The 13382-nt window shown below is 40.6% G+C and overlaps 1 protein-coding gene across 2 annotated transcripts in view; it reads right to left on the bottom strand.

Annotated features, from left to right (window-relative positions):
- Wdr35 (WD repeat domain 35) overlaps window positions 1-13382 on the bottom strand; it is a 136325-nt gene that overhangs the window by 34767 nt on the left and 88176 nt on the right. The gene's annotated exons all lie outside the window — the stretch shown is intronic.

The raw sequence follows: 13382 nt of genomic DNA, 5'->3' as shown, positions 1-13382 counted from the left end.
TGGGAAAGATTGTGATTCAAACACCAAATCATAGATAATATGTTAAACAAAAAGGTATAAGGAGGGATTAAACATGCACAGAGGGAGAAATACCCAACTTAAGCTAAGGTAGGCAAAAACCTGAGCTTAGCTCTAAAAGATGAACTGAGAGAGAGGCTAGTGCACACAACATAGAGGAGTTAACTGGAACACTATTACAACCACCTAGATGGATCTAAAAGGTATATATTCTTAGTAACAAAAGCTAATCTCAGCAGATTATATACTATATGATTCCATTCATGAGACAGTCTCACAGTGAGAGAGACCCATTCAGAGAACAAACTACATAGAAAATCGCCCAGGAATCAGTTATGGGGCAGGATAACAGGTGAAAAAATGAAGAAGTAGCAAGGAGAAAGTTCCTTTGTGGTGATAAGTTCCCTCTCTGTCTGTCTCTCTCTCTCTCTCTCTCTCTCTCTCTCTCTCTCTCACACACACACACACACACACACACACACACACACACACCCCACAACTACATGTAAACACTAACAGAAACTAAGTAAGAAATAAGGCCATAGTCTAGTTAACAACATTACATTAATGTTAATTTCCTGGATTTAATGTCCTACTATACTTACAGAAGATGACAGCATTAAGAAAGGCTGAGTAAAAGGGTTACTTTTGGCCCATTTGGGAAGGGGTCAGTTGTTCAGCACAGCTTTCATTTAAGGAACGTGCTGGGAAGAAAAGTAGCAGAGAGAAGACCTACACTTTATTCTGAGAAATACAGCAAATTAATGATGGTTATGTTTAATGTGATAGATTGAAAGTGAAGGTATATCTCCCATAGCCTGAGGTATTTCATATAAAGCTTGCAACTTGAGTTTCCAATAGTCTGCTGGAGGAGGAGTTACTGGGAGAAGATCTTCTAGTCCAGTCCTAAGGTATGTTCAAAGGAGTTTTAGCTCTGGCTGTTCATGTTTGCCAACTGTTGGTGTTATCTCTCTGCTATGATCTATGGAAGTGAGCCAGCTTCTTCTGCCCTGAAGAACTTCCCCCTGGATTCTGTAAGCCTAAAATAAACCCTTTCCTTCCAAAAGCTGCTTCTGGTCAGACATTCATTCAGCAGCTACAAAGTAATCACAACAGTTAACAATTAGTGAAAGGAAGGAACCACATCTAACAAGGTCAGATTTTACAGTTTGGAAAGAGCAGTGGCCAGCAAATAGATGGCACTGTGGAGTGGTGAAGATTGGCATGGCTAGTCTGTGCTGTCAATATTCTTTCAACCGGTTATTATCATCCAAACATAAATTAAAGTGAATTCCAGGTACAGAGACAGGAAGCAGGAAGGTAATCTGAGAGAAATTCTTGACACAGAATCAACAGAACTTGGAGATTTGCAGCTATGGAGAACAAGAGAAAAGAAGTACTCATGATTCTTACAGAGACACCATAACTAGTCACTGACATACAGAAGATAAGTGAAGGAGTGGATTTCAGGCCAGGTGAGTTTTTAGTCAGAGAGACTAAATTTAAGGTGTCAGTGAGCCATACAATTCCTTACTATCCATACAGCAAAAAATATATATATTATTCAGAAATTAGAAGAAATCATCACTGGAAAGATAGATTTTCAAGCTGTCAGCCACAGGGAAAGGTGGGTAGATAAGCAGACTCAGAAGATTGCATGAATAAGTGGATGGCCAAGGGGCAGTCAGAAGAAAACACCACAATAACAGATGGATGGATGAATCTTTGACAAAGAACACTAAGAAGGTAATGATATCTAGATATCAAATGTGGGTCAGAGAGATGGTTTAGCAGTTGGCAATTTCCTGCAAAGCCTAAGGACTCAGGTTCAATTCCCCAGTATACACATAAGCCAGATGCACAATGTAGCCCATGCATGTGGAGTTTATTTGCCATGGCTGAGGGCCTTGGCATGCCCATTCTTTCTATCTGCTTCTTCCTCTCTGTTTCTCACTCAAACCAATAAATATTTTTTTAAGTGCAACTGTGGATTTATGAAAGCCAAACAGAAACCAACAGTCAAAAACATTAATTGTTGGAGCTAGAGAGATGGCACAGTAGTTAAGGCACTTCCCTGCAAAGCCTGAAGACCCAGCTTCAATTCTCCAGTACCCACATAAAGCCAGATGCACAAAGTGGTGCATGCATCTGTAGTTCATTTGCCATGGCTGGAGGCCCTGCCATGCCCATTCTGTCTGTCTATATTTCTTCTACATGTCTCTAGCTGCAAAGTTTAAAAAAATATATTAAGTGTCATATATAGATCAAAAAAGGTATACAGAGCCAGGCGTAGTGATGCATGCCTTTAATCCCAGCACACGGGAGGCAAAAGAAGGAGATCACCATGAGTTCGAGGTTACCCTGAGAATTCTAGTACAGCCTGACCTATAGTGAGACCCTACCTCGAAAAAAAAAAAATAAGATATAGAGGTCTGGAGAGATGGCTTAACAGATAAGGCACTTGCCTGCAAAGCCAAAGGACCTCAGTTCAATTCCCCAGGACTCACATAAGCCAGATACACAAGGTGACACATGCATCTGGAGTTCATTTGCAGTGGCTGGAAGCCCTGGTGTGCATATTCTCTCCTTCTCTCTCTCTCTCCCTCTCTCTCTCTTTCCCTCTCTCAAATAAATAAAAATAAAAATAAAAGATATAGAACCAGGCTTAGCAGCTCACACTTTTAATCCCAGTATTCAGGAGGATAAGGTAAAAGGATTGCCGCAAGTTCGAGGCCAGCCTGAGACTGAGCAGTGAATTCTGGGTCAGCCTGGGCTACAGTGAGACCCTATCTCAAAAAAAAAGGAAGTAAAATATTTATTTACATATATCTCTTGACTTTGTAATTCAAGGGTCTCTGGAAATCAAAACATACTGGGGTGAAAATACAATGAATGGTGAGGAGAAGATGACGACTAGCATATTTGTTTAAGAAGCTAACTACAAAAGGATAACAAGGCAAAACAGTGGTTGGGTAAATGTGGTTGACAGTGGAGACTTGTTTTTAAATCTTTTTTTTTTTTTTTTTTTTTTGGTTTATTGAGGTAGGGTCTTACTCTAGCTCAGGCTGACCTTAGATTTGTTTTTAGATAGAAGAGATTTTAGTACTCTTTACATGAGGGCAGGGGAAAAGAACTGATTGATGATGAATCAGTAAGAAGTTTCGTGGAAGTTTGCAGCATCTACTATAATGTCTGACACATAACAAACAGTGAACTTACGGAGTTAATAACAGATACATAGCTGACCAGAAGGATATTACCACATCTGCTCTCAGATCTGAACTAGAGTTCCCCACCTTATTGCTTAATTTTGAAGACCAGAAACTCATTAGCACACTTTTCTTCTCTTATAGCTTTCTAATCCATAAAGAAGAGATTCCATGTTGTCTGATTCATAGTTTAGTGAATATCAAATTAGAAACCAGATAAAAGAGGTGCTCTTTTAATATTCAAAACATTATAAAAATGCTTATTAAAATACTAAATTAGGGCTGGAGAGATGGCTTGGTGGTTAAGCTCTTGCCTGTGAAGCCTAAGGACCCCGGTTCAAGGCTCAATTGCCCAGGACCCACATTAGCCAGATGCACAAGGGAGCGCACGCATCTGGAGTTCTTTTGCAGTGGCTAGAAGTCCTGGAGTGCCCACTTTCCTCTCTCTCTCTCTGCCTCTTTCTCTGTCTGTTGCTCTCAAATAAATAAATAAAAATAAACAAAAATTTTAAAAATATTAAATTATATTATAAACAAAAGAATGATCAACAGATCATGAGAGATAGATACAAGGAGAGATGGAGATTGATAGAGGGGACAGGAAAAGAAGGAATTACAGGGCTGGAGAGATGGCTTCGCGGTGAAGCGTTTGCCTGTGAAGCCTAAGGACCCCGGTTCGAGGCTCGACTCCCCAGGACCCACGTTAGCCAGATGCACAAGGGGGCGCACGCGTCTGGAGTTCGTTTGCAGTGGCTGGAGGCCCTGGCACGACCATTCTTTCTCTCTATCTGCCTCTTTCTCTGTCTGTTGCTGTCAAATAAATAAATAAAAAATTTTTAAAAGAAGGAATTACAGTCCTTAGTATTTTTAGGTAGTAAGTTTTTTCAAGTAGTATTCTATTAGCTTTGTATAACCACCCAACACCTTTATTAGTTTAAGAGTTTCTAAGATTTAGGGCTAGGTAGATAGCTCAATGGATAAAGTGTTTGCCACACAAACATAGGTACCCAAGTTTGGAACCTCAGTACAGGTATTTGTAATCCCAGCCATACCTACAGACAAGAAGGAAGGCTCAGACAGGAAAATGTGCCAGAAGCTGGAGGGCTAACCAGCCTGGTAAAAGCCACATTGAACAAAGTAAGACCCTACCTCAAACAGGTAGAGGCACTTCTTAAAGTGGAATAGGAGCCATGCAACATTAAGAGGGGGTAGCAAGAGGAAAGATACGTCACAATATACTCTTCCTATAAAAAAAACTGAATGTATGTACTTAATAACTAAAAATACAGGATAGTCCCAGACAGATAAGCAAGGAGCTTTCATAAACTAACCAGTGTGGTTTCAGCTCCAAGTGGCTGCAGCCAGCAGTCCATAAGTCCCAGCAGTCAAGGACACAAGGGAGACCAATTTCAGAGCTTGATTCCCACCCTGTGGTGGCAGTGGTGGAACAGGGCAGCCTAGGGGAAGTCCCAGAGGGCAAGCTTATAAGCAGGCCCAAGTTTCAGGGATTAGTCCCCACTCAGCAGCAGAGACAGTTGTTATTGGAAAGTATAACCTAGGGAAAGTGCCAGCAGAACCAATCAAGAGGGCTCAACCTCCACTTGGTAGGAGCTACAATGCTGACAGGAGGTTTCAATGGGGAAAGGGGCTAACTAACAAGCACATGAACTGGGTAAATTGATGGGGCTTACTTCACATTCAGTGGTGGTGGAAGCTGGAGGAATTTGCAGCAAACAACTGAGGGGAATTTCCAGCCAGCAAGCCCACTAGTGGAGTTAATAGCTACTACTAATGGGATCACTAACCAGCAACAGGAGGAAATTTCAAGGGAGAGGGAAAGCATGATGGCAGGGCAACCCTCAGGTGGTAGGCAATTGCCAGCCAGCACCCACAGAGAGGAGCCCAAAGGTACAAAGGAATGAATACTTGCAGGCAGAGGGAAGTACTTGCCAGGCATGACCCTGCATTAGCCAGCAATAGCTGGCTAACTTGGAACAGATTCTACCATCCACACTCATTCTGCAAAGTCTGAAGGGCTGAAGTAGAGGGTAATCATGTCCTAGCTCCAACCACCAGGAGTGACATGGCACTGAGCTCCATCCAAATCTCCAAACATCTAACAACACTGGAAGAACAGGGCCCACCCTGGTTATTGAGCAAACCAGACTTTTCAAGGTCTCACCCAGACCTGCCTGGGCACAGCACACACAAGGTGGACCCTTCTCAGATTTAAAAGCATCCCACCCAATCCAGCAAATAGACTACCATTCCACACCCATGTTGATCAAGCCAGACTAGGCTAACCAACCACAGGCTATACCAGAGATATATTGCAGCATTCTCAGTGGGACAAGGGGTCAACCTCAAGAAGGGAAAAACCCAACACAAAGCAAACAATGCACTACACCAAGCAAAGGGATCCCTATCAAGACTTCCTAGTACCACAGTGGAATCCCCCAAAGAAAGCCTGCAGGAAACCCAAGATATAGAAACCCAACATAAAAACATGATAGGCATTTTAAGGACACTTAATGAGGCCATGAACAAATGGGTAGATAAAAATAAAATAGAGAAAGAGTAATCAAACAAAAACTCCAAGAATGGCTGAAGGAAATGACGGAAAACTGGCAAAAATAAAATTTAAAGGACGGCTCAATAAAATGGAAGAAATGTGACAAAAAGAACTCAAAAGATGACTTCCGGTTAAGATGGCGGTATAGGTACCACGCCAAAGCAGCCTGGGGGAAAAAAGACCAAAAAACCTCAGCGAAATACACACTTTTACTAAAAAGTGAGGTGTATAGGAAACTGAAGCGGCAGCAGAGAAGTACGAGAGATCCAGAGCATCCAGAGCCCGAACAGGCCCCCGGCAGCTCCATCAACCGCAGCGGCGGGGCACACCAGAAAGCCGCCAGACTCGGCTCCAGCGGCAGGAAAAGCCAGGTGTGGGATTTTCCCCTCACACTGCGCTCTCCGCAACTCAGGAAATGTGAAGGGAGAGTGGCAGTGAGCAGCAGAGGAGCAGAACGCGAGGTAGAAGAACACGTGCAGCAGCGAGAGAACCAGAGCAGCTGCGGCTCCCTCCCCTCCCCCACCGCCTGAGCCCAGCTCCAGCGAACAGAGCAGCGTCCCGGGACCCGACCACACCAACTTGAGCCGACAGCGGGACCCAAACAGGAGCAGAGTTCAGCAGCAACATCAGCAGCTCTGGAACCGGTACCAGCGGCCCCTAGCAACAGCAGACCCAGGAGCGGCAACAACAGCAGACCCAGAAGCAGCAGCAGTTCCAGCAGCGGGGGTGCTGATCTGCAGGGCCACAGTTGCCAGGCTTGGTTTGCCCCGCAGGAAAAGCCAGTGCCCAGCTCCAGAAATCAGAACAGCAGCCCGACAACCCAGGCAGCAACTTGACTGAGACCAAACTCATCCAAGGTAACTGGGTTTGCAGCAGGGAAGGGCCTCACTTGGTCACAAGCTGACTGAGATCCCTCAACAGACCAGAAATCTTAACCTCTGTGTTGATAGAGGAACTGGTTGTTATAATAACTACTCTGCAATACATACTTGGGGCTGTTTTTGACTGAATGGGTACAGTGTTTAGTTAACTTTTAGGATCTACCGGTGTTTTATTCCAGTCAGCCTACTTGAATACTCCCATAGCAGGCAAACTCAACCCGTAGGAATACCTTTATAGAAACTCTGAAAGTCTTAAGAGCCCCACCTAACACCTTAAACTCCTACCCTGAAGATATATAACATCAGATCAATTGATACAGCTAAGAATACCCAGCTAGCTAGAAAATCCAAGCATTAACATAATCCAAGATACAAAAATGTAAACATTATAACACAAGAAACACTAAAAAGCAAGACGATATAAACCCACCTAAAAGTATTAATGCATCAGAAATGACCTCCAGTGAGAACAAGTTAGAGGAAATGCCTGAGAAAGATTTCAAAAGAATGATTGTAAATATGTTCAAAGAAGTCAGAGAATAAATCAAAGGAGTCAAAGAGGAACTTAAAGAGGAAATCAAAGGAATCAAAGAAGATGCAGGACACCAATTTCATGAAATAAAGAAGGCAATACAAGACATAAATAAGGAACTAGAAATAATAAAGAAAAACCAGTCAGAATTACTAGCAATGAAGAACACAGTTAATGAAATAAAAAACTCTGTAGAAAATCTAACCAGTAGAATGGATGAAGGAGAGGACAGAATATCTAAGCTAGAAGACCAGGTGGCAGATCTAATACAGGCCAACAAAGAGAAAGACAAACTTATAGAAAAGTATGAGTGGGAATTTCAAGATATTCAGGACACTACGAAAAGATCAAATATTAGAATTCAGGGCATAGTAGAAGGAGAAGAATTTCACTCAAAAGGCATAGTAGGTGTCTTCAACAAAATCATAGAAGAAAATTTACCTCAAATTGGGAAAGAGGTGCCAATACAGATACAGGAAGCCTTTAGAACCCCAGCCAGACAAAACCTGGAAAGAACCTCTCCTCACCATATTATAATCAAACTTCCAAACACACAAACCAAAGAAAAAATATTGAAAGCAGTTAGAGAGAAAAATCAAGTTACCTACAAAAGTAAGCCCATCAGGATTGCAGCAGATTATTCAACACAAACTTTTAAAGCCAGAAGGGCTTGGAGTGACATATTCCAAGTTCTGAAAGGTAACAACTGTCAAACAAGGCTACTTTATCCTGCAAAGTTATCCATTCAAATAGATGGAGAAATAAAGACATTCCATGACAAAAGCAGGTTAAAGGAGTATTTGAAGACAAAACCAGCTCTACAGAAAATACTTGATAGAATCCTCCATGCTGAAGAAAAGGAAAAACACACATATAAGGAACCTAGAAAAAACAAGCAATACTCAAATACTAGTTAACACAAGAGAGCACAGGTAGAACCAGAACCACAAAAAAAAAAAAAAAAATGGCAAACATAAATACACACCATTCAATAATATCTCTTAATATCAACGGCCTCAATGCCACAACGAAAAGACATAGATTTGCAGGATCATACAATTTGTTGTCTCCAAGAAATTCACCTATCTACAAAGGATAGACAGTACCTTAGGGTAAAAGGTTGGAAGACGGTGTTTCAAGCAAATGGGCCTAGAAAACAAGCAGGGGTTGCTATCCTAATATCGGACAGGGTAGACTTTAGTCCAACGTTAGTCAAGAAAGATAACGAAGGTCACTTTATATTGATTAAGGGCACACTCCAACAGGAGGACATGACAATCCTAAACATATATGCACCTAACATGGGGGCTCCCAAATCCTCAAACACACACTATTAGAACTAAGGTCACAGATAACAACAAACACAGTGGTCGTGGGTGACTTTAACACCCCACTCTCATCAACTGACAGGTCATCCCCGGAAAAAATAAACAGAGAGGCATCTGGACTAAATGAGGTCATAGAAGGAATGGACTTAACATATATATACAGGACATTTCATCCAAAGGCTGCAGAATATACATTCTTTTCAGCAGCACATGGAACATTCTCTAAAATAGACCATATATTAGGACACAAAGCAAATCTTAACAAATTCAGGAAAACTGAAATAATTCCTTGCATTCTATCTGACCACAATGGAATTAAACTACAAATCAGTAGCAAGAAAGGCTATAGAGCATACACAAAATCATGGAAACTAAACAATACACTACTAAATGATGAATGGGTCAATGAAGAAATCAAAAAGGAAATCAAAAAATTTATAGAGTCAAATGATAATGAGAACACAGCATACCAAAATCTCTGGGACACAATGAAGGCAGTTCTAAGAGGTAAATTTATAGCCTTAAGTGCCTATATTAAGAAATTAGAAAGGTTGCAAGTAAACGACCTAATGCTTTGCCTTAAAGCCTTGGAAAAAGAAGAAAAAGGCAAACAAAAATCAGTAGAGGGGAAGAAATAATAAAGATTAGGGCAGAAATTAATGAAATAGAAACAAAAAGAACAATCCAAAGAATTAATGAAACAAAGAGTTGGTTCTTTGAAAGGATAAACAAGATTGATAAACCCTTAGCAAATCTGACCAAAAGAAAGAGAGAAGAGACACAAATTAATAAAATCAGAGATGAACAAGGTAGCATCACAACAGATTCCAGAGAAATTCAAAAAATCATACAGACATACTATAAAAGCATATACTCCACAAAGTATGAAAATCTGAAAGAAATGGATGATTTCCTTGATCTATATGACCTATCTAAATTAAATCAAAATGAGATTAATCACTTAAATAGACCCATAACAAACATGGAGATCCGAACAGTTATCAATAATCTCCCAACTAAAAACAGCCCAGGTCCGGATGGATTCACTGCTGAATTTTACCATACTTTTAAGGAAGAGCTAACACCATTGCTTCTTAAGCTTTTCCAGGAAATAGAAAAAGAAGGAATTCTACCAAACTCCTTCTATGAGGCCAGCATCACCCTGATACCAAAACCAGGCAAAGATAGAACAAAAAAAGAAAATTACAGACAAAATCTCCCTCATGAACATAGATGCAAAAATTCTCAACAAAATATTGGCAAACAGAATACAAGAATATATCAAAAAGATCATTCACCCTGACCAAGTAGGCTTTATCCCAGAGATGCAGGGATGGTTCAACATATACAAATCTATAAATGTAATACATTATATAAATGGGTTGAAGGACAAAAAATCACATGATCATCTCATTGGATGCAGAGAAAGCATTTGACAAAATCCAACATCCCTTCATGATAAAAGTCCTACAGAGACTGTGAATAGAAGGAACATATCTCAATATAATAAAGGCTATTTATGACAAGCCTACAGCCAACATATTACTAAATGGGGAAAAACTGGAAGCTTTTCCACTCAAATCAGGAACAAGACAAGGGTGTCCACTGTCCCCACTTGTATTTAATATAGTTTTGGAAGTCTTAACCATAGCAATAAGGCAAGAGACACACATAAAAGGGATACAAATTGGAAAGGAAGAGATCAAGTTATCATTATTTGCAGATGACATGATTCTGTACATAAAGGACCCTAAAGACTCTACTAGCAAACTGTTAGAGCTGTTAAAAACCTACAGCCATATAGCAGGATACAAAATAAACACACAGAAATCAGTAGCCTTCATATATGCTAACAACAAACACACAGAGGATGAAATCAGAGAATCACTCCCGTTCACAATTGCATCAAAAAAAAATAAAGTACCTTGGAATAAACCTAACCAAGGAAGTAAAGAATCTCTACAATGAGAACTTTAAAACACTCAAGCGAGAAATTGCAGAAGACACTAGAAAGTGGGGAAACATCCCTTGTTCCTGGATTGGAAGAATCAATATTGTGAAAATGGCAATCTTACCTAAAGCAATCTACACATTTAATGTAATCCCTATCAAAATTCCAAAGGCTTTCTTCATGGAAATAGAAAAAACAATCCAAAAATTCATTTGGAATCACAAAAAACCTCAAATATCTAAAATAATACTGAGCAACAAAAATGAGGCTGGTGGTATCACCATACCTGATTTTAACCTATACTATAGAGCCATAGTAACAAAAACAGCATGGTACTGGCACAAAAACAGACATGTAGATCAGTGGAACAGAATAGAGGACCCAGATGTAAGCCCAAGTAGCTATAGCCACCTGATATTCGATAAAAATGCCAAAAATACTCATTGGAGAAGAGACAGCCTCTTCAGCAAATGGTGTTTTGAAAACTGGATATATATCTGCAGAAGGATGAAAATAGATTCTTCTCTCTCACCATGCACAAGAATTAAGTCCAAATGGATTAAAGACCTTAACATCAGACCTGAAACTCTGAAACTGCTAGAGGAAAAAGTAGGGGAAACCCTTCAACATATTGGTCTTGGCAAAGACTTTCTGAATACAACCCCAATTGCTCAGGCAATAAAACCACAGATTAATCACTGGGACCTCATGAAATTACAAAGATTTTGCACTGCAAAGGACACAGTGAAAAAAGCAAAGAGGCAACCTACAGAATGGGAAAAAGTCTTTGCCAGCTATATATCTGATAGAGGATTCATATCTAGGATATACAAAGAACTCAAAAAGTTACATAATAAGGAATCAAACAAGCCAATCAAAAAATGGGCTATGGAGCTAAATAGAGAGTTCTCAAAGGAAGAAATATGAATGGCATATAAGCATCTAAAAAAATGTTCTACATCACTAGTCATCAGGGAAATTCAGATTAAAACTACATTGAGATTCCATCTCACTCCTGTCAGATTGGCCACCATCATGAAAACAAATGATCATAAATGTTGGCCGGGATGTGGAATAAAAGGAACCCTTCTACACTGCTGGTGGGAATGCAATCTGGTCCAGCCATTGTGGAAAACAGTGTGGAGGTTCCTAAAACAGCTAAATATTGATCTACCATATGACCCAGCTATAGCACTCCTAGGCATATATCCAAAGGACTCATCTCATTTCCTTAGAAGTACATGCTCAACCATGTTTATTGCTGCTCAATTTATAATAGCTGGGAAATGGAACCAGCCTAGATTTCCCTCAACACATGAATAGATAATGAAGATGTGGTACATTTATACAATGGAGTTCTACTCAGCGGTAAAGAAAAATGAAGTTATGAAATTTGCAGAAAAATGGATGGACCTGGAAAGTATTATACTAAGTGAGGTAACCCAGGCCCAGAAAGCCAAGGACCGCACGTTCTCCCTCTTATGTAGATCCTAGCTACAGATGGTTGGGCTTCTACGTGAAAAGGAAAAAACTCAGTCGCAGAGGCCTGTAAGTTAAAAAGGAGATATAAAAGGAAGAGAAAGGATGGGAGGAAGTTTCTTAATAGGTTGGTATTATATATACGTAAGTAGAAGAATTGATTAATGGGGGTGAAAAGGCCCAAAGTGAAGTCAGGGGAAGAGACTGAGTAAAGGAAATGTGGAGGGAGGGCTAATCAAAATCTAAGAGGATGCAAGTAAATCATATGGAATCCTCCAGTTTCAGACAATGGAACACTAAGGAGCCATAGGTTGTTGTTAGAAAATTTTCAGTGCCAGGGATGTGATACTTCCAGTGAGTTGTTGGCCAGGGAGGTCCCTGATGCCCCCAAAACATTATAGGCCATTGCCGAAGCCTTTGGTTTCCCACCAGGAATAGATCATAAGACCCTATGGCTAAAGACTTCAAATACTTGGGCTACAAGTCCAATGAGAAATCCTCCTAGAACTGTGCTGATAACCTCCTCCACATAGACCAGCTGACAGAAAGCTGGAAGAAGCCATTCTACATGTAGTTCAATGGGAGAAAGAAATACCACCAGTGAAGATACTCAACAGTGGACACTGCAAGCCTTATAACTGGCCGGCCAGCCCAAATGAGCCAACCAGTGCAATAGTGGCACATCTGTCATGGTGGAAACCAACTGCCCTCCAATTGGACTGGAGGCCCATTGCATGGGGGGAACACATCCCTGATATGGAAAACTTAAAACATGAGTAGTCATGAGCCCTAGGGGTGTAACATCTGCTGACGTCTGGAAAAATGTACATACTATGCTTATCTAACTACCCAGTAAGCATTTCTCTTAATATTTATACCCTTATATTAAGGCTACTCTCACTTTGGGTAATGAATCTTCTCTTTTCAGACAGCAGTGACCTTGGGATGACTCAGAAGGTATCATAGGGCTGGAAAGAAGTGACTGGAGTACTGAGTAGCATCTCGATCACACCTTCCAAGGCTCAGGGTCTAATGCGGAAGAGGTGGCAGAAAGAATGTAAGAGCCAAAGGAAGGGTAAGACTCCTTACAATATGCTCCCTCCAGACATAAAATGGCCTGGATAACCATGACCTCATAGTGCCTGACATTATCTATACAAGACCATCATAAGAGGAGGAAAAGATCATTACATCAAAATAAAAGAGAGACTGACTGAGATCGGGAGGGGATATTATGGAGAATGGAATTTCAAAGGGGAAAGTGGGGGGGGGGGGTATTACCATGGGATATTTTTTATAACCATGGAAAATGTTAATAAAAATTGAGAAAAATAAAAATAAAAAAGTTAAAATACAAGAAATATTGGACTTCCGGTTAAGATGGCGGCGTAGGTACCACGCCAAAGCAGCTT

Source organism: Jaculus jaculus, chromosome 5 (genome assembly GCF_020740685.1).
Source record: "Jaculus jaculus isolate mJacJac1 chromosome 5, mJacJac1.mat.Y.cur, whole genome shotgun sequence".
In the NCBI taxonomy this organism is placed as follows: domain Eukaryota; kingdom Metazoa; phylum Chordata; class Mammalia; order Rodentia; family Dipodidae; genus Jaculus; species Jaculus jaculus.
The sequence above is the reverse complement of the archived record's forward strand: the minus strand, read 5'-3'. Positions and strand labels throughout refer to the sequence as shown.